Here is a 26,587-nt window from a genome sequence, read left to right as displayed (position 1 = left end):
GTGTGGCCTGTAGCCCCCTCCCCAGTCTCTCATTCGCCCATCTGTGGTCCTCCAGATGCAGAGGTATTTGGACAGGGACTCCCCATCATGGAGGCAGTCATGCTCCTGAATACCAGTTGGGGGAAACCACAGGAGGGGTGCTCTTGTGTTCCAGTCTTGCTTGTGGGTTTCCCACAGGCCTCTGGGTGACCACTGTGAGAACAGGATGCTGGACTAGATGGGCCATTGGCCTGATCCAGCAGGCAGCTTCTTATGTTCTTATACATTTTTAGCAAGATGGCACATGAATCTGTGAACTCCTGGATACAAAGATAGCAATGATAGCCTCCTTTGAAGGGCTCGTATAACAGTTGCTGAGAACATATATGTGGAGTTGTGAAGTGCTTTGAATGCTGTAAAAGTGCTGTTATTCTTAACGCATGGCCCTCATTATGCACAACTCGCGTGCAGAGCTCAAGTGTGTTGAAAAGTGACTTGGACCATTTGTTTAGCCCTATCACAAGAGTCATTTTGCTTCTCCTCCATCCACCTTTGAGGTCCTTGTGTTGAGGATAGTGCCTGCAGCAGGGAGCTTTCTCTATGTACGGAGGCTGCCTGTGTAATTGAGAACCCTGATCAGCTTGCCTCCTAAACATCAGTAACATACAAAGAGCACTATTCAGTCCTATGCATCCTGCAAGGAACTTGAGGAAGTGTATCCTGTGCATTAGGTTAAGCTGATGGGCTGGGACCTGCCAAGGCCACCCAGTAGTGAAACACGAATTTGAACCCAGACCTCTCCAGTCCAGGTTCAACACTCTGCTCGCTACAGCACAATTAAGAATTCTACTTTCAAAGTGAAAAACTCATTAGAAAGTCATTGCAATGTATCTCTGAAGCAAATATAAGCAGAAAGCACTAATTCACAACAAGCTGAAATAGCAACAAGAGCAACAACAGATAATCTTTTTGTGGTTGTTTTTCTAAACAGCATGTGTAATAATAATAACTGATTAATTGGGAGGTGTTTAAAATATGCAGAATGTGAGTTAGTGTTGCTAGACATCAAGTCAAGCTATTTTTGTATAGACTGGAAATGTAGTTAAGAGTTCTATTTTAGTTGTGTGTAACCCAGACAATGACCTTTTCACTACACTGGTAACTCCATATGCTCTGCTCCACCTCACCATATCTATGGACAAATAAGTAATCATGGCTGTGTGCAGCCTTTGTCAGAGTAATGTGAGTTTCTTGCCAAGAAGCTTTTGGTTTTGTGAACTGAGCACATTTGCATTTTCTTAATTACTTTGCATAATTTATTCTACTGTCAAGCTTCATGGAAGCTATTTCAAATAATTTTGATTATGGGGCATATATTTGGATGGCAGAGAGGAAAGGCATATAGCTTGACAGCAGGCAGACAACATAGACAGGAAAAAGTAAATATCAGAGCCCCAAAGACCCCTGATTATTTGAGACACTTCTTTTAGTTCCTCCTTATTTCTGAACCTCTCCCAGAGTATACTATACCAAGACATTACTCAACTTCAGCACTCACTAGTTTTGTGTGCCTGGTGCAAATCTAAATTTGACATTACCACACTAATGTAATTAAATTAGAACCTCCTGTTCTTTATACACCTAGACCCAGTTTGAATGTGATGTCCAGTGCATGGCTATGAGGTGGACAAATGGCAAAATAGCACCATCCCAGAATACCACTCTGTAGAGACAGATAACATTTGCATAGGGCAGATATTCTCTTCCTGTCCTTGTGGTATGCCAGGTCTCCAATCTCCTTGGGTAAATTCTACTTCAAGAAAGCAACTGATTGTAGAATGCCCGAGTTTCAAGTGTTAATCCTCTCATCTTCAAGAGTTGGCTTCTGACTTTAGAAAATACTTCAGTAAGAGGGTGCAGAAGAATGCAAAATGGGCATGATTGCAGATTCTTGTGATCACATGACTAGGTAGTTACAGTACCAGATTATACAGCAGCTCAAATGTTTACTCAGACTGAATTCCTTGGGGTTGGTCTCCTAGAAAGTAGGTTTAAAGTGAGTACAGTCGTACCTTGGATCCCAAATGCCTTGTGACACAAAGGTTTTAGCTCCTGAACGCCACAAACCCAGTGTTCCGGTTTGCAAGCAGTCTTTGGAAGCCGAACGTCCAACACAGCTTCTGCAGCTTCTGATTTGGCTGCAGGAAGCTCCTGCAGCCAATCGGAAGCCGTGCCTTGGTTGTCAGATGTTTTTGGAAGTCAAACAGACTTCCGGAATGGATTCCGTTCGACAACCAAGGTACGACTGGACTTCCCAATTTAAACTAACTATAAAGGCATTTCCAATGAATGTGGCATTTTGGGAGTTACTGGCATGCTGACACCGGACGTTAGAAGATATTTCATGCATCATTTCTGAGTTTTGCAGGCAGCTACCATTGCCGGGGAAGGTCCAATTTAACAGCTAATGCAGCAGTCCTGACAGTTGCAGCTACTCCAATGTCCCATGCTGTAAATGAATAAAACTGTGAAGACATGCCTGCACCCCTTAACATTCAGTTGTCATGTGGCTGCAGAGTCCCAGAGTGAGTCTGTCGTATGTATAAATGTCCAACCTGGTGCTTAATGTCAATGTCCTGCAGGTGACATTTTATTAAAAGCAACAACATTGCAGGGAATTCTTAGGTTAGAACTATAGGTGTAGCTGACACTAGCAGTTTAAATGAGCAATTTATTTTAGTTACGTGCCTAGATTATGATAACGCTACACAAATAAATCTATTGTGAAGTGACTTAACTTGCGAACAGACTGCATCTTGGCATAAACTTATTAATTTAGTTTAAGGTTTCCAATAAAAAGAACATGTAATTTTGGTATTTACTTTCCTGAATTCCTAACCTGTATATCTTTCGTGCTTTGATGCTGTTTTAAATTACTCTGTTTTCCCAGATGTGCTTTCCCTTTGTTCTTTCCCAGCTTTTATAGTTGATCTATGCACTATTGTACAAATCAAAGTACAAATGATATACTCCCCTCCCCATAGCCCAAAGCAGTGTGTGGTGGAGAGTGGAAACCGATGAGTGCAAATTTGTATAGCTTTCATCCACTTTGCAAATTTCACAATAATTATGGAGCCATTATGTGCGTTTTGAGTACAGATGCAGCATAAACCTGCACCAAAATGAGGACAAAACATGTTGTTTTAGTTTTTTAAAGTTAATCTGGTGCTCATTTTGACTGATATGAAATCTGACATTTGGCATAGCATCTCTAAATCACAGTTTGGTCCAATAAAATATTAATTCATGAATTGCTTGTCTATATTACACAAATATATTTATTATACTGCCCTTCAAAATCAAACTAGTTTCTCTTACACTACTCACACATGTTGAGTTGCATCTTGACTTGAGACCCATGTGCACCATACATTTAAAGCACATTTCCCCCACCCCCAGAATCCTGGGAACTGTAATTTATCCCCCATAGTCAAAATTCTCAGCACCCTTAACAAACTGCAGTTCCCAGGATTCTTTGGAGGGGGGGTTCTTTAAATGATTTGTATGCAGCCTAGGTTAGCTAGTTCCCACTGCAATTGGTGAGACTTCAGGTATGACTAACTTGTCCCACTGATTTCAATGAGACCTAAGTTCAGCTAACTAAATATGGATCCAATCCAAGGTTTCAAGACCAGATTTTGACTCATGGTTGGTAATCTGCTGAAGGGCTTATAAAATAGCAGATAGACTCTAAAATAAAATATAAAAAGTGATCTGAGCAGGCCTTTAGCTAAGCATACAGATTTTGCCATGAAATTTCATTCCCATGCTAGTCTGAGTTTTTGTTGGAATCTGACTCTTTGCAACATATGTTCTTGTTTCTCTCAATAAACATAACTGTCTTGTTGGCCAGAATCTAGGGGAAACACCAGCAAGGCCAACATTTGTCCTGATGTCCCTCCAGCAAAACCAAGAGCATGATTTCAGGACTCATTGTGGTCCAAAAAGAATCTTATAGTTATATTAACTTTGAGACATCTATGTTTATCTTTGATACATGCTGTTGAATAAATTAGGAAATATAATTGCAAAGAAAGAGACATTGCTGCTAATAGATTAAGTTTGCAGACTGTTGCACAATTTATATATAATAAAATCAGTTGAAATATCAGCACCTAATTATCCTAGAAACAGAAAGTTCCTAGGCTCAGTTAGCTGCAATGAGCACCCACTTAAGTCAATGGGACCTATGCCATTGATTTCTGAGGGAACTAAGTTCAGCTAATTCTGGATCCAACCCAGGATTGTTAAGAAAACTGGAAAAGTAAAGCCTGTATTGTGTAATCAGGTAGACCATGTTTTTTTATTGGAACTTAATTCACTAATTTGTTGTCAAGCTTGTTATTTGTGTTACGCAGAAAAATATTAAGCAGTTCAGTAAGATTTTCTTTTGGTAATCAGTTTTTTAAAAATGCACCAGCTCATTTAGAGAGAACAGATATGGTGAGCTAAATCGTAGGGTCCATTTGCCTAGATTTATACTGACATGAAATCACAGTGGGAAACATTTGATTTTGAATAATTTGAACAAGAGGAAAGTTATTTCTTTCGGGTCAGATTCATAGAAATCCATTTCTTGGGCAAAGCTTTTATTGCCCCCACATCTTACAACACAGCTGCTGCATAGAGATGCTTCAGCCATCCACTGCGACCCATGCTGCAAACTGTTCTGTGTGTATTAGTTCACCATGTAGCGGCAAGGAAACAAATTGTGTCGCCCATCTATTTTCTTGCTAGTTGCCAGGAGTGGGAACCTGTGGCTCTGAATATGTTGTTGGACTCCAAGCTCCAGTCACTCTCTGACCTTTGGCTCTGTTAGCTGGGGCTGACGGAGACCAACAGGGTCTGCAAAGCCCCAAGTTCCCTCACCACTGCCTTAAATCATTTGCCAAATGGAGTAACTATCATGTGGAGGGTGCTTTTCAGAAGCCCATAAAATGGCTTGGTACATCATCTGAGGACCTCAGAGCAGTAGCTCTGAAGAGAATTATTGACAGGGCCAGTCTTAGCATTGGTGAGGCCGCCACCTCAGGCAATGTATGCTGCAGAACGAGCAGAGGGCTTGGTGGTGAGACACTGGAACATACAGCTGTGTTTGCCACATGACCTGCCCGCCCTGCTGCCTTAAGGCACGATGGAGGATGCCCTTCCATCACCAGAGTTGAAGTGACAGTCACCTGTTGTTCAGCCAGCTTCTGGATGTGGAAATGGGGGGCGGGAAGGGATGCCACCTTTTCCCCTTTGCCTCAGGCACCCAAAATGTCTTTAGTCAGTCTTTGTTATTAATGAACACTGCACTGTTAACTTCCTTGAAGAGAATAGATATTATGTAAGAGTTTGGTCCCAAATTATGCCTTTGACTCCTTTTAATTTATAATACAGAAATCATATGGTCTTCATTAGGATGATATTGTGTGGATGCCAAGCTGTTATGTGAGGCAGATCTACAGCCTGTTCACAAAGGTTCACAAGGCATATGAGGTAGCAGCAGTTCTTTATTCACTCCCTGAGAAATAAATGGAGGCGAGGTTTGCTCAGTACCATTACATGAGACCCTAGTAGATTTGGATTTCAACCTCGGTTTCCAAGATATACACCCAACATTGTATGCACTGGGCATTGCTGGCATGGAAGCATCCATTTACTATGGGACATGGTGTCTGGTACTTGAAATGATACATACCTTTCAAGTTAGAGCTTCATTATATGCAGGAGGCTCCAAGTTCAGTCCCTGCCATCTTCTATTTCAGACAGAAGACACTGGTAGTCAATGGAGACAGTACTAAACTAGATGGGTGGGACAATGGCCTGGATCCATATAGGGAATCCTCCTGTGTTTCTGCGTGTATGACAGCTTTCTATATACAGTTAGAGTATTTTTTATTTATTAAATGCTTTAGCATGATTGCCACTTGGTGCAATACCACTGGTTTCCTTCGTGTGTCTTTTTCTCTCTTCTATAAGAAATCAAGAAGTGTTGCTTCCACCACTGGTCTATTGGTTACAGGGGTGCCAATATTGAAGGGGGGGGAGGCAGGTAAGCCCCGGCCTGCATAATTGATCACAAATAGTGGTGCATGCAAACCATTTGAATGGCAATGCCCATCAAATTGGGTGGGGGGTGGCCCCCTCAAATATTTTATTGGAAGGGACCTCGGGCCCCTAGGAGTTGGCAATGTAACACGTATTTCATGAGGAAGAGGAATCTATTACTATAGATAGATCTTCAAGCCTACTGCTCATAGCTTTTTTCTGGAAATCAAAAGAACAAAGCCCTATCTATCTGAAGTCAGAGAGGATATTTAGATTATGCAGGATGTAGCTACTAAGAGGGGATTTTGATTAGGCAGGATGTAGAATGCAGTCACAGTTGCTATTATAAATAATATAATCTAACTTCTCTCTCTTACTCACCAGACAGTTTTAATAAAAGAAGAATACCCCCAAGCTCTGTAATGGCTAACATCCTGGGCACTTCCTAGCCTGGGTCAAAGCCAGTCAGTCTGCTGCCTTCACTGAGTCACGCACATGCTAGCTAGCTGGTGCTCTCTCACAAAAGATGTGTAGCCACATGACTTGTGGAGCAGGTAAATTCCTAACACTCTGATTCATTTTGCAGGAATAAGCTGTGTGAGGTGAATTATTATGTTTCTGTGACGAGGCGTGTCTGTCTTGGTTCTCTCTTGGAGGTAGCACCATTTAGATCTAAGCAGCGACAGTCAAATATGGACCCAGTGTTCTGTGAATCAACAGTCAAGCTTCAGTTTAAAGTAGAGCATGGAAAGATGGTCAGAATCTGGTCTCCACCGCCTATATCTTGCTGTTACAATTTTCATGATGACACTGGATTCTTAGCCACTGATATAGGATAGGACATTATTGATTTTGCCTACTGCACCCACATGCATATTGAGCAGGCTATTGCTGCCAGTCTGATTATTCTGTACACAGCCCTGCTCTCAGTTTATGTAGCATAGGACCTTGTTTATTCTGCAACAGGAGGATTACGTGATTCACATGTGATCAATGATCTATGGTTGGGCAGCTGATAAGTAGTGAGAAATGGTTCATGTATCTGGTCCTCTTGCTTGTGTTGTTTACATAGATAGGATATGCCCCTTGGGTGCAATTTGCCAGCATTCCCACCTAGTAAGTATGGCGTGTCACTTCACCTTTCAAACTGAACCACCGTGTGTTTAAGTTCAGAAGCTGCCATTTCCGGGAAAGCACAGGAACTTTGCCAATGGTTGCCATGGGATATCAGGAAGGCCAATAGTGGCCCAACTCCTCCAGAAAGTTGAAACAAGTGCACAGACCATACACTCATCCTTGGATCTTTGATAGTATAATCAAACAATGCACATGTCTGCTCAGGGTGCCTATTAATCTTTCCAGGGAGGAAATTAAAGCCAATTTGGACCTTGCAGAGAAAAGGGAATAGCAGACACATGAATCATTCCCATTTCCAATGTAATGTCACAAGCAGGGGCATGTGACTCACACAGTGAATTGGAGTTAGAGTTCACACCTAAATCAATAGCCTGTTATTTGGAGTAAAAGAAGCTAGAGGACCCTGATCTGTGACTTTTATTGCCTGGACTACTTTATTCCCTGAAGTGTATTTTCTCACTTTTTCAGTGCAGTTCTAAATGCTCCAAGTCACATGTTGGTCCTACCTTTTTCCTTAGAAGATTAATCTGCAGCATTTTAGCGTCTCATCCGTCTTCCACATATAGTAGTTGGCTTTCAAGTGTTCCGATGACAGTTGGGGGCCTATGCAACGCAATCACTGTTTATGACTCCTAAACACTATTTGTTCCCTTTGAAAAAACACACAACCCTTTTAAAGTCTTGGCAATTGACAGTACAAGGCATGTATCTGCACAGCGCAAAAGATTAAAATAATCTGCTTTCTTAGCAGGGTTGGAAAATCCCATTTTCAGATCAAAGCAGCCGCCACATTCTCCAGAGCCAATGGACAGAAAGCACCTCAGTGAGAGAATTCAGCAACCAAAAACTTTGCTGGAAAATACAGTTATCTTCAGTAGTATGGAGGCAGTTAATTAAGCCCATGCTGATTGCACCATGGGCTTGTGGTTACCTGTGGTTACTGGGCGTCTGTAGCAGAGCCCTATAATACAAGCAGGGAGAGGGAAAATGGTGTCTCATAAAGAAATAAAGAAATGCTTACTGAACTGTTACTATGGTCAGAATGCAACATCCTAAGACCATGTAAGAAAGTAAAGAAGTCCCCAAGAGCTGCTCCACTGCTCCCATTCATAGGATCTTGGAATTGTAGAGTTGGAAGGGACCCCAAGAGTCATCTAGTCCAACCCCAATGCAGGAATCTCAACTATAGCATCCATGACAGATGGCCACCCAGGCTCTGCTTTATATCCTGCATTCATTCCTGTGGAACTCACACAAGTTTAGCTTGCTGCATTTTATTGTGCAAGCCTCAAGTTTCAGGATGTAATGGGTGTGCTGATCTGCTCCACTTCACTTTCCACAAGTGAGAAACAGTCCCTCTGATACAGGGCCAGCCGTCCTCTGAAGCCACATATCCTAGGCAGTGGTGGCTGGTGTCCACTGGGACTGGAAGAGCTTAAGGTAGAGACCCAGTAGGAGCCAGGGCCAGAACCAATGGCAGGTGGAGCCAAATGTTTTGTCCCCATTCTCCTCCTCACTGAGTTCTACAAGGGCAAAACAGAGTCAAGAGGAGGAAGCTAATGTCTAGGGCCACCCCTACCCCTAGCCAACGTGTAAGGCAGGAAGGTGGGGCTGGCTGAGGGCAGGCTGAGATTGGTGGGACAGTTCCCCATTCACCCATTGATCATAGGGATTTTCCTGATCAGTTTTGTTCTGGATGGATGGGGCACAGGATGCTTCCTCATAGCTGGAATGGCCAGCACTGCAGGTGTGCTGTGCAGAGAGACCCCTAGAATTGTGTCTTTGGAATGCAAAGCCCCCAAGTCCCCTTCTAGCTGTCACGTTAGGAATCCCTTGCTCTAAACTTCTGGCCCCACTCGCTATGTGGCTCCACTGCATGCTCCCAAGCGACTGTGGCTCTCAGTGTGTGAGGACTAGTCAGTGGGGCAGGGCAGGGTGGGGCTGTGCTCCTCACCTGGCTTCCCAGTGCCAGGCTCATTGCCGATGTTCCCATGCCTGCACCTGCGCCACATCAACCTCCCTGCCGCCTCTCCCCTCTCCCTTTCTGTAACAAGCAGCTAATTGTTATTGGCAGCAAATGAGTCAATGTATGCAATTGATGTCAGTAACACATACCTTGAGTTTCAGGAATCTGTCAATAAGAAATACTGATGTTGCTAATGTGGCTTTTTAAGATGCCTCTGAAGTGGTGTGGAATAATTCTGTAACCATGTTTTGAAATGGTGAAGTGAACCCCTCACTGTGGACTTTATAACTCAGGGGGTCGGCAAGGTTTACCTCGCCTGGGCTGGTTCACTCTAGTGGAGATCCCGCCATGGGTCGGATTTCCATGCCTGCGTCCGGGCAGACGCGATTTCCGGCGCAGTGGGAGTGAGTCCCAGCACCATGCTGCGCCGGTTTAGCACAGCACACAGGGACTAGACGAGCGGGCGGCTTGGTTTGGGGGTGGCTCATGGGCCAGTTAAACGACCCCCATGGGCCACTTGTGGCCCATGGGCATTAGGTTGGCTACCCCTGTTATAACTGATAACATAATAACACCCTTCCCCCAGATTAATTAAGAGGACATCTGCTGAATATTCAAAGATCAATGTTTTCCACAAGTCTGGTGCCTGTACATTCTGGCTTTTGATGCCAGGTATAAAGATTTTAATAAAGAATTGGTAGAGTGATAATGTGAATATGAAAATGAATTAGTAGTTAATTTTCGTAGGTACATTATTCATGTTGGTGAGATCAGGATCAATGGAAGTAGCTGAAGTTAGTTCTGAACTGGTCATGGGGGAATTTCATGAAGGCATCCTTGAAAGAGATGAGTTCAAAACAAGCAGCAAATTAATTCAAGCTTACTTTATATAAATATTATTTCACAGAGTGCTGAAGGTACCTCTGGTGGACATTGCCTAGGGATTTCCCACTAATGGAAATAGTTCCTGGTTAAAATCCTCAAAGGCTTTTAGCTGAAACCAAATTATTTAAGGTATTGGGGAGTTATTTAATCAGAAGTTTGCCTCTTCAATAAGGATGCTTTTAAGGTATGCAGCATCTGGTCTGCCAGTCCTGAAGATCTAACTGCAAATTCTTGTTGGCAATTCGGTTTTTAAAATGATGGACGTGTTTGATGTAAATTAGAATGGAGGAAGAACTGAATGAATAACTATACTGGAGAGAAATCCTCACCCTTTGACAGTCTGAGAACAACCGGGTTGCTGTAAGGGATCCACTGGCACTCTAAACAAAGAGGGCTAGCTAGCTATTCTGCAGAAGTTGTGTAAAGAGTTCCTCATCGGGAGAAAACAATGGTCCTTCTGAAATTGGTGCCTGCCAGTTTGCAAGTAAGAAAGGATGCCATTGATTCTGAAAACTGCGCATGAATAAATACCAGTCTTTAAACGTAATTGGAAGGAGCAGTCACATTGTAAGAGGGAATGTGGGAGTGGGTTAGTGGGAGTCAAATGCTGAAGACAGATGGCACAAATAATTGAAGGGATAAATAAGATGCGTGGCGAATCAATGTCACTTTCTCCTCATATTCTCCTTCAAAGTCTGGCTCTCTGGGGCTTGATTTGTCTATTGAGGTGAGGTGTGTCAACTTTATAATTTGCCTCACAAAGTAGAAGTCAAAGGCTTGGAATATCCTACAGTTACAAAAAGTTTGCCTGGTCAAAGAAACTGCCTTATTTGCTTTTGCATCTGCTTTCCTTGGAGATCAACTAGTATATATGTAGTGAACAATGGTGTCAGCAGAGCCTTTGCCCTGCTTGTGATGGATGTCAAAGGATTCAGGACCATTGTTTCCTTAGATAGCTCCCCTGTGGTTTCATGGCAGTTTAATGACACCCAAATACTGCTTCCCTTTGTCTGAACTTCCCATTAATCCAAGGTTCCAGGTATCCCTGATGATAAAGGGAGTTGCAAAACGTATTTACATTTCAAATTACATATGTGGAGGTTTTCTTGCCTTTAAAAAAATATATATGTATGAACATAACACTGCAAAATTTTGTGACATAATCTCACAGGACTTGAGGAATGTAACTGTATGCTTTGGGTAGGAACTTATTGTGAAGGATGGCATTTCAGCAGAATCTCCTGTTGCAAAAGTATGCTCTGACCTGAACTGATTGAACTATATACTTGTACTCAGTCGCTTCTTTGAACAACTTCATCATTTGCTTTGATGTCACAGTACACTCTGCAAGTGAATGCTTATGCAGACATCTTAATTTCCTGCTCAGAGACAATCTCCATTGTTCATTCTGAAAGTTCATGTACTGGACAGGTGCTGCCTTCATTTGCACATGTAGCATAGAAGTCACACATTGAGGCAAACTGGTGTTTTCCAATATGGATATTATACCCATAGAAGTAGATCATAACATATTAAACAGCCCCTAGAGGTGTGTGTTGGGGAGAGGGTCTTCTTTTCTCAAAGTTTCTCTTAACTCCGCATTCCTGAAAAGCAGCTGCTGAGAAATCTAGAAGTGTGGTTGTTATTTTTTCCCATTCTACAAAAAAACCAAAAAAACAAAACAAAAACCCCAGCTGTTTGCAAAGATTTGCCAATTTTTAATTGGATGGTCAAAATGTACAGTAACAGCAGGTCACAACCCAGAAGCCAAGGAACTTCCAGTGTTTCAGTCTGGGTGACTTTGAATACTGAGTCGTTGGTGTATGCTGTTCTCAGAACAAATCCAAAGGGAATAGCCCTTAGTTTAGTAGATTGCAAGCCTGGGTGTAATGCCGTGTGTCTCTTTTTTGTTTGTATCAAATACAATGATGGGTGTGGTCTGTGTAGTTGGTGGCTGAAATGAAATAAACAATAAGTAGCTCTAGCTCGCTGGCTCACACATAGGGGTTGCTGGAAGTGATCTCCCATGGCTATATGGGAAGAGCTTTATACACCAAGCTTTGATGTATGTATCCTATCTGAGTGACCGTCTTTAACTTCCTCTAACTCAGTGGCTCAAGTGAAAGTGCATGATAAAGTGGGAAATGACTCTGTGCGATGAGAATAAGCGTGATCTGAAGTGATAACTTCCTGTGATTCTCCACAGCTGCTTAGCAGCTGTGCCTCAACAATGACCTTGTAGTAAAACAGGCAAAATCACGAGTGTGTTTGATCATCAGTTGAATCCCCTATGACAGAGATCGGGAACTTGTGGCCCTCCAGATGTTGTTGAACTTTGACTCCTATTAGCCATGCTGGCTGAGTCTGATGGGAGTCTGAGGACCACAAATCCCCCATCCCTGCTCTCAGAGGATAGACTTCCATAGTCTTACATTAGTTGGTTCTGTTAGAGCATTTGGGACGCAGGTGGCGCTGTGGGTTAAACCACAGAGCCTAGGACTTGCCGATCAGAAGGTCGGCGGTTCGAATCCCCGCGACGGGGTGAGCTCCCGTAGCTCGGTCCCTGCTCCTGCCCACCTAGCAGTTCGAAAGCACATTAAAGTGCAAGTAGATAAATAGGTACTGCTGCAGTGGGAAGGTAAACGGCGTTTCCGTGCGCTGCTCTGGTTCGCCAGAAGCGGCTTAGTCATGCTGGCCACATGACCCGGAAGCTATACGCTGGCTCCCTCGGCCAATAAAGCGAGATGAGCGCCGCTACCCCAGAGTCGGTCACGACTGGACCTAATGGTCAGGGGTCCCTTTACCTTTACATTACACAGCATTTACTTCAAAACAGTGTTAAAGTGCTAGGGTGTTTATATTATTCTGTATCTATGTGGTGCTACTGGTCCATACTCTGACTTTTCCAGTTAAGATTTATCCAAAATCTCGGTCGAATGAGATGGTGGCTCAGGAAGGAATTCCTACTTCCCTAGCATCTTCTTCATGTCCATAAATACATTTGCCTAACACACTGAAAGCCTCACATCTGATGCCCTTCTTATGTAAATTATGATGAGTAGATTTGGGGTTTGCATTCCGGGCAAGCTGTCAAAGTTCATCTTGGTAAAGACTGTAGGAAGATGATGTACTTTCTGAATGTGTGGATGCTCACTGTTTTTTTCACTGGGATCTTCCTGCCCAGATGACCTGGCAGTGGAAGGTCTCGTACAAATAATGCAAAAGTCAGCTGGCCAGATCAGATCCCCACATAAGTGCAACATCTGTTCCTCTTTAAGTGTTGCCACTGTCATCATTTCCATCCCTCTAGCACAGTGAGGTTGTGCCAAAGGCCCCAACACCTCAGATGTTTGAGCTGGAGTATGGGAGTTGGGTTTTTTTTTAACTCAAGATGAAATTGATATACACTGTTGTAATGGGCAGCAGTTCAAAGTCTACATCGGCAGCTGCATTTGAAAGACTGGGGTGGAGAATTGTTTTGGGCAGAGTCCTGTTTGTCCCAAGGCAGTAGGTTTAGGAATCATGCACCTTGGAAGAAGATTTTCTTGCCTGCATAAATGACTAGTGCTGGTTCAGCCTCTCCATTTGTGCTTTGCAATTGTCTTTGATAGGTGATGGGACTCTGCATAGCAAAACAATGACCATCCAAGCAAATAAAACTAGGCTTCCCTCTGTAATAAGACTCTGCACTCCCTTGTACCCCACAGTTGATAACACAGCTTTAAGCTTCAATGGGGAAAATAGGCCGAGTCAATTCAGAGAGAAGCTTTTTGACTTACACTGTTTACTCAAGAGGAAAGCTGGAAAACCCTTCAAAAGGGCATGTGGGGAAGTGGGAGTCCTCTGCATAAGAATGTCGGAAGCTAGAAGAACAGTGGATGCAGTGTTTTCAACTCCTATCCAACCAAAAGCATTTATAAAATGCTAAGCAGTTCATAACACACAGACCCACCCACCCACCAGATAAACCCGCAATTCAGAAACCTACACTAATTGGCTTGTTTTCCCATCATGGAGCTAATTCAAGACCAGGATCAAATAATAAAGTACCTTTTAAATATATCCCCCCCCCAGAAGCCTATAAAAATGGTTCAGAAACCTATTTTCTGCAGGATCAAAACTCCTGGGCGATTGAGTGGTGCGGGAAACTTCTAGTTGCTGAAGTCATTATGTTTCATGTAATTAAAAGATTAGAATGCCATTTGTTTCATCTTTTTTATGTGTGAGAAGTGAATGGAGAATTAGTTCCTAAGCCTGAGGAGGAACTGGGATACTAACTTTGGGGACTTTTGTTTCCAGCTTTCCATTTCATGTGAGCAGCATCTTTATCTCATCTTTCCTGCAAGGAGCACAGGGCAGCCTACCTGGATCCCCACTTCCTCCTCCATTTTATGCTCTCAGCAGGTACATGGAAGAGCTGCTGAGAAAAATAGTAGAGAGAGAATTGGCTTTCAGACGACAACACTAAAAAAATATAAAAAGCTCCCTCCATGCTGATGGGGGTTAGTTTGACCACACCTGGAGGGTCACAGGTTTAGCCACCCATGCTTTATGTGCATGAAGTCAATTGCCACAGTGACTGGGAAGTAGAGCTCCACTGCTGGGCTGGGTGTACAGCTGTATCACCTACCCATCGTTTGTGTAGTTAAGATAGACCTGAAGATTTGCATTTGTTTGCATTCAGTGTGGTGGGTCCAAGCCTATGTCCCTACCAAATGAGATTAGACAGGCATCCTCCTTTCTGAACTCCAGGTGTATGGCTACAGCTGTCAGGCATTTAAGGCAGGATTTGGTTTTACGATAATTTTGTGTTGTTTTATTTTTCTGCGTGGTCCTGCTACCAGGTCCCGTCTTGGGGTCTCTTGTGTGCAAAGGGCACTTTATTTGCATGCAGACCACAGAGAGAGGTTCTGGTTCTTGGCAAATTGTCAGATAAGGCACCATATATTAAGAAATCCATTACCCTTTGTATGTTGCAGCGACAGACTCACTTGGAAAAGACCAAAAGGCATCTAGGCGTGAGTCAGATTTTAAGAGGTCAGCAGTTGTGATAAGAAAAGGGAGTTTGGGATGGCCCACAAATATACCCCCAACCTCAAAAGAACCCAGCTTCTTTGCATTCTTTCATTCCTGTTCACTGCTTTTCTCAACAACTTCTTTAGCAGATCCCTGGTCTATCGTGACATATGACTCTCATACACGCACTGTATAAATTAATAATCAGATTGAAAGGTTATTTGAAGGACTTTCCATTAGATCAGAGATAGGGAACCTGAGTTCCTCACAGATGTTATCTGACTCCCAACTCTCAACATCTGGAGGGCCACAGGTCCATCCCCCTCACCCAAACTGGAGACTCCCTCTCCTTTAGCTTGCCCAGGTCTCATTTCCCATGGAGATACCTAGATTTCATAGCCTCTTGAACAGAGTTTTCTGTTCCAAAGAAAGAGCCTTTCCCCTGCCGGTTTTTTCAGTCTTATGCCACTGGAAAATGGGTGGTGAGTGGCATGAGTCTGAGTCTGCTTTCAGCCTTCTTTCTCATAGTATTTTTAGTGAAGGAATGGACTTCCTGACCCCGTTGTTTGCACTGCTGCGTGTGAGAGCTCGGCATTGTTAGGCCACGGTATGCAAAGGGAGTACAATCCCATGCATGTTCCAGCTGTGGTTATCTGATCTATTCCTATTTTGAGAACGGCTGGGTGTTTCCACGTCCCCTGAGCTTTCTCTGTTTTGCCTTCTCGCCTTCGTCTAATGTGCTTGGATTATGGGAAGATCTTGGATGTGTGTCAGAACCTTATTGTTGTTGTTTTGGTTTTAAGTGCCTTTAACCTAAAATGAATGGGTTCCTGCCGTCCCTCCTGCAAATATGTTTGTATGGCTGCATTTTCCCCCTTCCCCCTTAGATCCACCACCTGCCTCGTCCTCCCAGTTAACGTCTGTTTTAGCTCAGGACAGCTCCTCTCAAGGGCGATCATGCGCTTTAGTTTTATGGGAGCAGTAATGGGATTTCAGTACCAGGCTTAAATCTTCCAGGTTGTGTAAAGGGTGACATAAAGGCAAGGGCATCCCTTTAGCAGACCACTGTTTAAACATCTGCATTACATCGACGGACAGCAATAGTGCATAGCCTAGCATGTAACTGTCATTTCCACCACCAGAAGAACTTAGGTAAAATGTTTAATTTTGCATATGTTGCATACTGTGACCATATGAAGATGCAGTACACCACATTCCGCTTGTCCATTATTTTAACTTCCAGTGACTCTAGAACAGGGATGGGAAATGAGTTGTACTCACGGCTCCCATCAGTTCCAGACAGCATGGCCAATGGTCAGGGATGATGGGATGCATAGTCCAACAACATCTAGAGCGCCACAGGTATTCAACCCCTACCCTATGGTCTTTATTGCCCAACTGAGGCAGTATAACTACAGATGACGGGGGTTGATTCTTGGACCTTCTGCATGCAAAGCATAGGCTTCACCATTGAGTAATGGCCTGTTGCAACAAACTGAGAAACATTCTTCTATACTGTGCATCTATGAGCTATGAACTAGGGATACTTTTTGAAAAATCACATGCAGGCTGACTGGAAAGGAGAGGGCCAGTGAGAAAGGGCAATATGCTTTTGTCACCACTGTGGGTAGATTCAGACACCGAAGAGCAGTGTGGCAATTTACTGGATTTGTTTTGATGTAATAGTAAACCATGATTTAGCTTTATCAGAGTAGGCTCCAGTCTTCCACAACCCAGCCTTGCACGGTCCCTCCACCCCCAAACCCCGCTTTTCCGGTGTGATTGTGAGGAGATTAGAAGTTTTTGTTTCCAGTAAGATTAACCAAACCCTGAGTTAATTTTCATTATGGTGAACAAAAATAAACCTGCTTCGTAAGCTGTGGTGTGAAGCTGGCTTGTTTTCATTAACCATAGTTGGGATTAACCACAGGCTGTCTGGATTCAAACAACATGGCAAATTGCTATGCATCAGAAATGGAAGCAAAACCATTCTAACTCTTTGTGGTCACTGTCGAAGGATGGTGGGATAGCCTTCCAATGGATGCTAGGCTCATTCTTTGTGTGCCTGCTCCATTAGAGTGGGCCTTTTCTGTGGTGGCTCCCCATTTGTGGAATGCTTTCCCCAGGGAGACTCACCGATTCCTCTGTTACATGTCTTTAGGTGCCAGACCCTTTAAACTGGAGTGGGGGTAATTGTTTTTGTTTGTTACTTTGTTATGTATTTGTGTGTTTTTCTATTGTAAACCACCCTCGGATGAAGGGTAGTATAACAATTTGAATAATCAAGATATCAATTCTATAAAACATATTTTGCTGCACTGTGCGAAATATGAGCAAGCCAGGGCTGAACTGATATTACCCTTGCTGGTACCTTTCCTGGGAAAATCAGAGGCTCACTATGTCAGGTTCCTATTGGAAGACCGGACAAACGCTAGAACATTAGCAGTGGCGAAGTTTTTATCGGTGGTTGCAAAAACCAATGATCCCTATCTTTAAGTCTGAACAAAATGCTTTTTTAACCTGGAGGTAGGCTGTCTGAATTGTGCATTGCTTTGTAATGATTTGTTGGGTCTCTGGACCGTAATAAAGATTGATTGATTGATTGATTGATTTGAATAATAATAATAATAATTCTCATAATGCTAAACTAGGGTTTAGAGTTGCACCCAAACCAGCCCATTGTTTGTAGTCTGCTCCTAAGTGTAGCTTACTTTCCAGCCATGTGGTTAAGTCTAGCATTTAGTATCCCTTCACAATTACATGGAAATTCACAGAAGCAGAAAGATACTGAGAGGTAGGGATGCTGAGCTCACTGTATGGAAGGAGGCTAGCAGAGACAGCTTCCGCAATATGTGGGGCACATGCCAAGTGGATACAAGGTAGTTGCTGATTATCTGAATTGGCCCTAATGTACCTCAACTAGCACCTGAGCTTTCTGGACCAAGCTTTCAAAATGCACAGAGTTCAAGTAGGCTCGAATCTTGCAGCCTTACATTCTACATATAACTGATCTCTTTTGTTATGGGTAGTACAATTCTATAAGAACGAGGAATCCACCCACCCCCCCAAAAAGCTTTCTTCTTGCTATTTAGGATGGGTTATTGCTTCTGAGAGTTGAAACTGAAGCATCTTCTGAAGTCATGGTGCTCTCACTAGCTGTATGTCAGATGAAGGTGAACCTGTGAAGTATCTCCCCAACTTAAAACTGTAGTGACTGGGAAAGATTAATTCCTGCCTCTACATGAAAAAGGTGGGAACCCTAATAACTGGAGGTTGAATAAAGTCCATGTTTAATATTCATTTTCAGCTCCTTTCCCTTTTGTCCAGGCTTTCCATCTTCCTCCTGTTTTCGTCGTAGATGTTACATAAATCTCTTTTGAATGCAGCTCAGACAATGGGGGCTTTCTGGAAACAAAATGTGTCAGCTCAGTAATCTTCTGTCTCGGTATTATCAAAGAAGAGTTATACAAATAAAAAGAAAGGTGGAAATATTTTTGCGCGCTCTTGATCACTTATGTCTTGGGGGTGCGGGGAGTTGAAAAGGATGAGGAAAAGTTCAGTTTTTAATCATGGAAGCTTTGACACACATTTCATGCATGCATGCATATGTAAAAGCAAAGAGGTCTTTTAATCTAGGTTGAGTTTGCCGTAATGGAATCAAATTAAGCTCATGACCTGGTTCAGTCATTCTAGACTTGATAAACCATGGGTTGTAAAGCTGGGAATAAACAACTGAGACTCCTTTTGATACAGAAAACCTTGTTATAATTAATTAAAGTTTGCTACAGAAATGTAATTGGGAGTGGGGTAGCGCAGCGGCAGAGCTACTATCTTATATGCTGACACAGTCCTCGCATCTCCAAGTTGGGGATGGGAAAGACTGCCATCTTAAATCCCTGCTGCCACTCAGCATGGGTCAGAAGTGGGAAACCAGTGGCCTTCCAGATATTATTGGGCTACAGCTTCCCTCATCCCTGACCATAGAACATGCTAGCTGAGGTGGATGGGAGTTGGAGTTCAAAATAGCTTGATGGTCACAGGAACCCTAGCCCTGGTATAGATGGCATTGAGTTAGAATAACCAATGCTCTACTAACTTTACATGACCCTGGTAAAGTTAGTCCTCCTTCTGAAGCTACTTTGTATTTCCTTGCATTCTTTTTGTTTGTTTTCAGGTTATTTAGGGGGATCTTCTACCCCACTTATTCATGTTCTGACTACTATTTTTGTTGGCCCATTTTGTACATTTTGGAATGTGTTTGCAGTGTGTGTAGGCTACACATCCTCTGTTCACATGTAATGAACCAATGCTCCTCCGATCTTCATAGTTCTAAGCTCCCCATGCAGTCGAAGCTGAGTTGTGTCTGCTTCCGTGTCTGCATGTTGGCTAAAAATGGAATGTGTGGTTTACCTTAAGTACAAACAGAAAATAAACAGCTATGACTACAAGTGTGCTCTTCTCGGGAGCTATTTGCTGTATGTACCATGTTTTGGTTTTACGATGGTTGGACATCAGCTTATATTTAAATATACAGAGTGTTTTCAACTAACTTTTACTCAGAGTAGACCCACTGAAACAGAGGAACTTGACTAAGTTAGGTCCATTAATTTAAATGGAACTTAGTTGTATACCACCCATAGTTCTTGTTGTACAAGCATATGCTCCACTGAGTGTCTTGAATTAATGGTGTCTTGAATTAATATCCTCTTTGATGTGCCCAGCTACAAATAGACTACATATAGGCAAGGCCAGTGTTTCCCAACCGGGGGCCATATGGCCCCCTAGGGCCCCATGGATATTCTAGGGGAACCCCAGGATATTCCAAGGAGGCCCCAGGTGAAAAATGTGTAAATGGGGGACCATAGCCTGAGGCTAGGGGGCCACAGAGGAAAGTGAGAAGTGAAGGGGGGGGGGAAAGGAAAATATATATATGAAAATCCTGATTGGCTGGTTACCCTCTTGGCCAATCACAAGCGGGTAAGGGGGTAGCCCACCAGGACCTAGCACTCCTTTTTGCCACGTGCATTTTCTTGGCACAGTCCTGGTTTGTTTCGGGCAGGTGAGGGCGATAGCTGAGACTCCTGCTTCTTCTTTCCTGGTGTCTTTTGTTCAGATCAAAATGTGTGTTTTGAGCAAGGTCTCAAGGCTCAATAATTTTTGCACTTCAATTGTACTGTCAATTTGCTTTGAGATTTTCATGAGACAATAAAAAAGAAAGAAATCCTGTCTGGCCTGCTCCTAAAATAGGATAGTGACGTTACCCAGCTTCCAGGTTTTAATTTAGATATTGGCTTTCAAGTCCTCTGAAGATTGAAGAAACAATATATTTTTGTTCCCCAATATGTAATGATTATTTAAGGGTGTTTCCTGTTTTGTAAGATAATAACTACATCCTGGGTTGAATTAAGCCTGAAACTGAAAGCAGTTGTTCCAGATCATTATTAAGAAACTAAGCAGAAGTAATCTCCAGTTACTTGTGTTTTTCCCCCTGCAGCTGAAATTTTTAAAGCAATGTGTGTGACCCTTCAGAGGTATCAGTTTTGTCTGTTTCCTGCAAAAGTAAAATCTGTTTGTACTGGTTCTAGATAGCAGTGACCCACCAAGAAACAGCCATGATACCTAGAATGTGAACCTTCACTAGACTAAGATATTCAGAATGGGGTTTATTAAAACTGAATTGAGGTGTCTCCCTTTACAGAAAACCTGTGAGTCTGTTAACATCCTAATGCCACTAGAGTTTAGGGATAGCTTCTCTGTATTGGGCACAAAAGTGAACATACAGTAAACCATTAAGCTTGTTTGGAGAGTTAAGTTATAGGCTAGGTGCTAACAATAGCAATATAACAATATACGGTAGGCTAGGTGCTAACAATATTTTCATGGCTGTATGTTTTGTCTTCCTTTGTAACCCATTAGCACCATAGGACAGGTGTGGCTAACCTGTGTACCTCTAGATCAGTAGTCCTCCACAGACCACTTGAAAATTGCTGAGGGCCTTGGCAGATTTTTCTGTCTATTTTTACATTCTGTGAACCACCTGAATGAAGCTCGTGGACCACTGCTGGTCCGCAGACTACAATTTGGAAATCCCTGCTGTAGATGTTGTTGGACTACAACTCCCATAAATAATGTCTCAAATTCTGGTGTTTGAATAGCTGAACCATTAAATTTTACTTATTATCGACGGGGTGGTTTTACTACATAGTAATTTATAGACTTCCCAGCAGCTTTGATCATTTCAGGCTTCTTATTAAAGGACTGAATTCTTACATTGATTCACCTATCTGAATGGAAGATCTTAAGTCATGTGAGATGGGTCTTCCAGTCAAGCACCTCCAAATTTCTCTCTGTGACCTTTGGGTAAAGTTCAGACCAAGCTGTAGAACTGAACTCTGCTGACTTCTGCCAATTCTGAATTTGGAAAGTGAGAAGAGCTTCAGAAACTGTCTCTAGAGGCAGTCCTTAAATTACAGTGTACAATGTAAGCAATAATCAAACAGTGATGCTGAGAAAAGAGAAATCACTAAATTACAGTTGAGCTGCAATAATCTCTTGGAGGTTTGTTAGTGCAAAATAGAGATTAAAGAGTAAAACATAAGCATCAAATGTTTCAAGAAGGCTTGAGTTAATGAGAGTTACTGACAGAGCACAAAAACATTCATCAGCAGTTTTTTAGGGTTTTTTTGCCAATGATTTTTATGCTGAAACACTGCATAAAAACAATAACCTAGCTCTTAAATCCAGGGCAAGATTAGTGATACCTTCAGAGTGTTTTATCTAATGGCCTTTTAGAGGTTTAATGCAACTTCTCATTCTCTCTAGATAATAGGCTTCTGTTTATATAAAACAAAGTCTGGGCTAGGCTAAGTAACAAAATCTCTTCTATCCGATAAATGGCTGTTTTGCCAAGTCTGGGACTTCAGGGCAGTTAAAGGCGACCTTCAGTGTTACTTTTTAAAGATGCAGATGGAAGCATCTGTGTCTTAAAATACATACATGTACATTTGTCAGACTCTGGATACTTTCCCACAAAATATGTATCCTTGTTGAGAAGTGGGTTTGTGCTATATTTGCTACCTCCTGGGCTTGAGCCAGACTTAGTCATGCTTAGAGTAGACTGCACATGGGGAACCTGTGGCCTTCCAGATATTGTGAGACTATAACTTCCATCCTCCATGACCACTGATTATGCTGCCTGGACATTATGGGAGTTTTGAGCCCCAGAACATCCCCAGCCCTGGAGGGGTGCGTTGAAATCAGTAGGACTTAAGTTCGTGATGGATAATGTGTGCCATTTATTTCAGTGTGTTTTCTCTAAGCATGGCTAGATCTGGATCCAACCCAAGATGTTTTCTCGCCTCTTGCTATGTGAGCACAGTCACAGTGAGCACAGTCTCAGTGTCAGAAGCAGCCCTTAATAAAGCACATGGTTGCTGGACATGGTTGCTGGTTTAAGTCTTTGAAGAACATTAACAAATAACAGACTGTTTTATGCACTCAGTCACATCCTACTGCCCATGCACTGCATGGTGTATGTGGGAGAGTTAAGGGTTTGAAAGCTTGTACAGCTCAACTATTCACATAGACAAGTATAGAGATTGCATAGGGAAGTGCCATATCTCAGTGGCAGAGCATTTGTTTTGCATGCAGAAGGCCCAGGTTTAGTCCCCAGCATCTTCAGGTAGAACTGGGAGAGAAGCCTGTCTGAAATGCTGGAGAGCTGCTATCTGACAGTCTAGACATTACTGAGCTAGTAAAAACTTGCTGTGTTCTATGTACACTCATTGCATGTAACATACTCATTGCATGTAACACACGCACACCCCTGTGGTCATAAGGCAAACAGAATCCACCCCAAATCCATAATTACGTAAATTCAAACTATTCAGACATTTTTAATTTGTGTGCTACTAGGTCAGATTTGATGGTGGGAAAATTTTATGTTTCTGAATTATTAATTGGTATGCTGGCTTTTAAAATAGCTGGTCATTTGCCAGTGAATACACTGATAAAGAAAACTGCACTGCAGTGAAACACGTGCAATTCTTTTCCCCAATTCTTTTTTTTTTAATCTACAAGGATTTTAATTACAAGTGTTTACAGTGATGGAGAATATGATGGTGTTTGATTCAACAAGAAAGGCAGGCTTACAGAGTGAGTTATACTGTGAGGAAATAAATTTAGTTAGGGGCAGTTACCATCACTTGCAAAATATTTGTTTTCCCTGACCAGGCAACCATTTTTTCTTTAATGTCCATAATTGCCATTTGTGTGGCAAAGAACTGATTAGTTACAACCCTGGCTAGAATGCCATCAAGCTGCTTGTTGTTGGTTTAACATAGAATTTCAAGTCATAGTTACATTGTAGAACAAAGGGAAAGAATATGTGATCACAAAGTTCCCTTATTTTCCTAGATAGAATATGAAATAAAATTTCCGCTGGCAAGTTCTTTCTCCTTCTGCAATATACCGCTCTATTCTAATTTCTGATATTCATACCTGTTTGATGTATCTACTTCCCCCTTTTCCTATCTGTTGCCTGGTTTCTGTGCCTGTAATATGCGAGAAGGCATGTCAAGCCTGTGGCTCCTAGAAGCTGTCTTCATGCAACAGTGGCCACACCCTGGGAAGCAGCTTCGATTGGCTGGATAAACCAGGTGAGGATGGGTCTCAAACCCTTGCTGAGTTAAGAAGTTCCCTTGCATGCAAAGACAGGCTGCTGCGGATTGAGCGGACATGATCAATAGTGGTTCCAACAGTCAAGAACACAGTTTATGCACATGCTGTGGAGCAGCGGTTCTCAAGCTGTAGGTCCCCAGATGTTGTTGGACTACAACTCCCATCATTCTTGAGCTCTGGCCTTGCTAGCTAGGGGTGATGGGAGTTGTAGTTCAACAACATCTGGGGACCCACAGGTTGAGAAAGGCTGCTGTGGAGGGAAGTGAGGGGCAGATGGGGCTCATCAACTTGGGACTCTAGGAGAAGGAAAACTCTGATGCTAAACCTCCACAGCTTTGCAGGATATATTTGGGAGAAGAAAAGGCTAAGGAAGGAAACCCTATACAAATCCAGAGGGGATTTGGATGGCAACTTGTATGCCTCCTTTCAGCAACACCTGCAGCCAAGCTGGGGCCAAACGTATTGCTCTGCTTTCCTTTGGGCCACATCAGCGAGGCCAAGAGGGAGGTCTTGGTGTTTGAGCAGCCCATACACACTGCCCAGGCTTGCACCCCATAAAGGTCACTTCAGTGCTGCTAACGCAGCAGTTTGACTTCACCCCCGAAGGCACACTCCATTCTCTCTTGAGACAGGTGAATGCCAACAACATGCAAAGTCTTTAGCCCACACACTGCAGTAGTTAGTGTACAGAAAGCTGAAGTTCACCACTCCCCGCTGCTCCACAAGTATCTGCATTGATGACAAGACACTAACCCTACTTTTAATGATGTCATAGAAGGACCATATACAGTGGTACCTCGGGTTAAGTACTTAATTCGTTCCGGAGGTCTGTTCTTAACCTGAAACTGTTCTTAACCTGAAACACTACTTTAGCTAATGGGGCTTCCTGCTACCGCCATGCTGCCAGAGCACGATTTCTGTTCTCAACCTGAAGCAAAGTTCTTAACCTGAAGCACTATTTATGGGTTAGCGGAGTCTGTAACCCGAAGCGTATGTAACCTGAAGCATATGTAACCCGAGGTACCACTGTATCTCTCCATATGACAATCTGGCCAAAGGCAGATTGTTTGGTACCCAATGCATGTAACTTTCTCAACCTTGGTGAGGAAGCAAACATGACCACCATCAAGTTGATGTTGTCTTCTCCATGTAGAGTTTTTTGGAGCTGGTAAATGTACCACAATATGCTGGGTTGATTTTGTTGGAGGAAAAAGTTGTCGGAAGCTGAGGCAGCACTTGGACAGCCAAAGTCTTTGAGTCAACTTTCGGATGTCAAGCTTTCTAGCAAAAAAAGAGAAAGCATTGTTATGAAGGGGAAGTGTGCTTCCAGTCAAAAATTCAAACCTCAGGCTAAGGATGTTAATCTGGGGAACCCTCCCTGTGCTGTGATCTGAATCTAGAGCAAAACTAGAAGCAAAGGCTTAGAATGGAAAACTGGGAGTCACTTATTTATGAAGGATCTCACTATATTAATTTTCAGCATTGCAATAAGGCACTTGGAAGAATGTGATTGTTCATAGTGTGGGAGCAGGGGACAGGAGTGCCGTTCCTTCATTGAGCCTTCTGGGCATTTTTCTCTCTCTTCTCTTTTCTGCTTCTTGAGTCCTCCCACCACCCTGTGAAGGAGGAGGGGAGCCAGTCTGTCATTTGTTCAGCAAACTGGAAAGCCTTGTCTGCCTTTTCTGCTGTCTCTTACTTAAAGTTCAGAGTTCCTGGTTTAGAGATGACAGTTCATCAATAAGATGATTGTCCAGACTTCCAGAATGGCCCATATTGTGTTGGTTGGGTTCAGCAGTTGGGCACTCTGCCCACAAGCAACAAGGCCCATTGTCTCCCTCCCCATGTTTCATGTTGTATAGGAAGACAAGGCCAAACTGTTCAAATAGGAGTTTCCAAAACCAGACATTAAATCTTTCTGAGGTATGATTAGAGTTGCTGGAATTGCTTTCACCGTCATTATTGCACAATAAATGCATATTAGATGTTCGTTTGTTGCTTTGTGATGTGTTGCAAAGCATTTGCACTTCTCCTCTCCAGGTTTGCCCCCTTTGTTGCAAGATTCTCACATTTTCCTCGGAGCACCTAAATGCAGAATTCTGTACCTTGGACAAATGCTATGCTTTCCACAGATTCTTGGCTGTTGAAACTGACAAGGCTAATTTTTTTTTTGATGGATGCTTTGAGATTGGAAAGTCCCTTGTGCGGGTGGAGGGGGAGGAAGGAATTCTGTGTGCTCTCCTGCAGATGTCCTGTGAACAATAGATACTGTCTTCCTCATCCATTCTAGTTGGCTTGGCTTGTCTAGTTTGCACCGGGCAAGCAAGAGGCATTATCACACTGCAAGGACATATTGCAGCTAGGCAAAAGCACCCAAGGAGTGTTGATGAGGGGTGTGGGCTGAGGACCAGATGGAAGCCCATGGAAGCATTTGGTCTGAGGGTCCACATCCATGTACTAGAGCCTAGTGGGCAACCATAAACGGTTGGGAGAACTTGGTTAAGTTTGGGTGTTCTGGACTGGGCCAGGTTATTGAGGGTATTTCAGTTGTCATCTTGGTTGAAATCTTACTACTTTTCAGTAATTCACCTAAACCTTGCTTTCATGTTCCCCTGTTCATGTGTTCAATCAGTGCTTGGAAAGGAGTGGGATTTTGGCCACTGGCCCCACCCCTCAGCCTTGATGTGCCTGTCAGTCCCGACCGCCGCATGTCATATGGAATGTAAGAACAGGAGTGAAGCACATAGAACTGTACATGCCTAAGACCTGTATGTGTTTGGGAACCCTGGCATAACCATAGTTCCTGGCTGAAGACCTGGGAGCGCACACGTAGGG

At 43.0% G+C, this 26,587-nt stretch overlaps 1 protein-coding gene across 3 annotated transcripts in view; it reads left to right on the top strand.

Annotated features, from left to right (window-relative positions):
• The window catches only part of AFAP1L2 (actin filament associated protein 1 like 2), a 91,276-nt gene that overhangs the window by 18,647 nt on the left and 46,042 nt on the right, over positions 1 to 26,587 (top strand). The window contains exon 2 of one of the 3 annotated variants that reach the window (XM_081192886.1): positions 23,646 to 23,733. The exons of the other annotated variants lie outside the window; for them this stretch is intronic. The gene's annotated coding sequence lies outside the window, so the exon portion shown is untranslated. The remainder of the gene's footprint in view (positions 1 to 23,645; positions 23,734 to 26,587) is intronic. 3 annotated transcript variants of the gene reach the window in all.

Source organism: Podarcis bocagei (assembly GCF_964188305.1).
Source record: "Podarcis bocagei genome assembly, chromosome: 4".
NCBI lineage: Eukaryota > Metazoa > Chordata > Lepidosauria > Squamata > Lacertidae > Podarcis > Podarcis bocagei.
Note: the sequence above shows the minus strand (reverse complement) of the source record. Positions and strands in the feature narration are given on the sequence as shown.